Source organism: Pithys albifrons, chromosome 3 (genome assembly GCF_047495875.1).
Source record: "Pithys albifrons albifrons isolate INPA30051 chromosome 3, PitAlb_v1, whole genome shotgun sequence".
In the NCBI taxonomy this organism is placed as follows: Eukaryota; Metazoa; Chordata; class Aves; order Passeriformes; family Thamnophilidae; genus Pithys; species Pithys albifrons.
Genome location: NC_092460.1, coordinates 21658122 through 21661601, shown reverse-complemented (window position 1 = coordinate 21661601; position 3480 = coordinate 21658122). Strand labels below are relative to the sequence as shown.

Here is a 3480-nt window from a genome sequence, read left to right as displayed (position 1 = left end):
CAGGCAAAATAACAGTAAGTCAGTCAGAGAACGTATCAACAGCAGAACAGGATGGAAACGGCACAGGGGAAAGGGCAGGGACACCCTGTACCTTCCTGATGCCAGGGCAGACGGAGCTCATCAGTTTTCCTTTTCCCTGTCAGAGAGCCATGCTTCCCCAGGCCCTGGGAAATGCTCCTGTGCTGCCAAGGGCACTCACAGACGCTGCTTCGGCCTAAGGGACAGCACAACCAGCTGGGAATGTGGCAGCTGTGCTGCTCGGGACATAGGTAAGAGTCAAAACACTCGGGTACCCCTGGGCTAGGGCCAGGCTGGGCCTGGCAGCAGGTGCCCAGGAGGGCTTGGAGACACTTGGCAGCAGAGGCCTAGGTAGACATAATACATAGATATATATGTATATATATAAAACCCTTTATTGAATACCATGCATATATATGTATATATGTATATGTATGTATGTATATGTGTACATATGTGTATTTATGTCTACATGTGTATATATGTATGTGAATATGAGTATATATGTGTATATGACTATATGTATGTGTGTGTATATATGTATATGTGTGCAAAATTGTACATGCATGTATGTGTGTGTGTATATGTATAGTATGTATATATGTATATAGGTCTATGTATATATATGTGTGTGTGTTTGTGTATGTGTATATATTTACATTTATGTGTATATATATATGCATATATATGCATATATGTGTACTTATGTATCTGTGCATATGTATTTACATCTATGTGTGTATCTGTGTATATATGTGTATGTATGTGTACATGTATATATGTATATGCGTATATATGTACATATATATGTGTGTAAATATGTATATGTGTATCTATGGATTATGCATATGTATATGTGTATATGTAGATATGTATATAGGTGTGTATATATATGTCTATCTGTATACGTGTATATGTTTATATTTATGTATATATATGTACATATGTGTACGTATGTATAGATGTATATTTATGTATATTTATGTCTGTGTGTTTATCTGTATATGTGTATATGTGTATATATGTATATGTGTATATACGTATATGTATTTACACCTATGGGTATGACTATATGTATGTATACCGTGTATATATGTACATGTATGTGAATTTATATGGTGAAGTATGTGTATATATGTATAAGTATGTATACATGTGTATGTGACTATATGTATATGTATGTACATTTATGTATATGTATACATGTATGCGTATCTATGTAGGGGTATTTATGTGTGTATGCATATGTGTATATGCATAGATATGTGTATAGGTGAATGTACACGTGTATTTGTATATGTGTATATGTTTTTATTTATATGTATAGGTATATATCTGTATATGTATGTATATTTATGTCTGTGTATATATGTACATGTATGTACGTTTGTGTATGTGTAAGTAGTGTATTTATGTATATAAATGTCTGTGTGTATATGCATATGTATATGTGTACATATGTATACATTCTATACATACATACATGCGACTGTATGTATACATATGTGTGTACATATGAATGTATATGTATGTATATTTATGTCTATGTGTGTATATATGTATCGATAGGTATATATGTGTATGCATATGTGTATACGTATAGGTATGTATATAGGTCTATGTATATATGTGTGTATTTTTAAATGTGCATATATGTATATATGTATGCACATATGTATATGTGTGTATATATATGTCTATGTGTGTATATATGTATGTACATGTATATATATGTGTGTGTATATATGTATGATATGTATATATGTGTGTGTATATGTGTATATGTATAGATACATATATAGGAGAATGCACATGTGTCTATTTCTATATGTTTAGATTTATGTATACAGACATGCATATATAAGTATATATGTATGTGTATTTATGCCTAAGTATGTGTATATATGTATAATATGTATACATATGTATTTATGTTTATACATATAGATGTCTGTGTCTATATGTCTATGTCTATCTACATGTATTTGTATACATCTGTATACATATATATAGGTGTATGTGTATATGTCTGTGTATAGAGATGTATGTATATATGTATATGTACATTATATATGCCTTTTCATTAACTTCTGGGAAACTTTCAAGCTTCTTCTGGCATTCCTGAAAATATATAAAATATAACATAAAATTATGAATAAAATAATAATGATTAATACAAGTTTCTAAATTCACCTGTATCTTTACATACACTTAAGTAACTGGTCCTGTACATTACAGAGATTCACTAATTTACCTGACGGGACATCATAACATGGTGTTATGCACACTTGTATACTACAGAAGTTTAGTTCCTCGGCAATTACAAAATTGCCAGCCTTTCTAGAGGTCCTGAACTAATTCTTCATGCAAATAAGCAGCCGTGTTCCCTCCTCATGCCCACAGTTACCAAAGAAGAGATGTTAAATACTCACCTCAATCAATAATCTTCGTCTATCTTCCCAACCATCTTGTTCCTCACTGAGATCAACTGATCTACAAAATAACTTTGGGCCCTCTGCCCAAAAAAGAACAAATTGATTTCCTTAAACACTTCTGAAAATGCTGCTGTTTGTAAAACTCATGAGCAAGACAGCAATCAAGTCAGAAGGTCTATTCTTCATATTCTTCCTATCATTCATAATCTCTTATCCCCCACAACATGATTGGCTCCAACAGAAATGCTCTGAACTACTGCCCTGTGTACTAAAGAAAACAAAAGGCAGCAGCAGTTAATATGCCAAGATAGGAACTGCAGTGAAATTGCACCTGTTTCATTAAGAGCTCAGCACCATTACCCCACATCTCCCAAGAAAATTCATGCCTGCTGAGGACTGAGGTCTCACTTTCAACAGGGCCTGTAAATCAGACAGGCTGGAAGATTGCAGTGCACTAATTGTATGAACACAGCAAGACAGTTCATGACCGTTACCTCATATGTCTCAAGAAAAAAACATTATTTAAGACTGTCCTGATAAGTTACTGCATAAAATATCAGAAGCAATTCTTGTTGTGGTCTGTGGAACCATTCGAGGCTGTGAATGTTTGCTCCTGTTTTGTTTGTTTTTAAATATAAAATTCACTATATTCAGAAGAAAAAAAAATCCACATTAATTAGAATCAAGAACGATGTGGACATATGTGGCTAATAAGAGTATTCAACACTATGAATAGTAACACCAGAAGGAGAGGAAAAAATTAATGATGATACATATGCCTGAAAGGCATTTGTGATTTTTTTTTGGTAAGCACTAAAAGGCCAGGTACATATTAGGCAATTCTCTGAAAAAAATGGAAGCAAGACAGATGTTCAGCGTATTTGTTACCAGCAGTTTGTCATGGGATTCTACCTCAATTTAGACCACAAATACAAATGAAAACTTGCAATTTATTTTTTTCCTTAAACCTCTCACCTGTGTTACAGAACAAATAACTAGACAGGACTTCTTCCCTGACTTTCAGTAA

At 33.2% G+C, this 3480-nt stretch overlaps 1 long non-coding RNA gene across 1 annotated transcript; it reads right to left on the bottom strand.

The window, feature by feature from the left end:
* Positions 1–393: 393 nt before the first annotated feature.
* Positions 394–2523, bottom strand: LOC139669299 (uncharacterized). The gene is made up of 2 exons (XR_011697230.1): positions 2451–2523; positions 394–2139 (listed from the first exon to the last, which is right to left on the bottom strand). It is a non-coding gene; the product is annotated as an uncharacterized lncRNA (long non-coding RNA).
* Between the last annotated feature and the right edge of the window lie 957 nt (positions 2524–3480).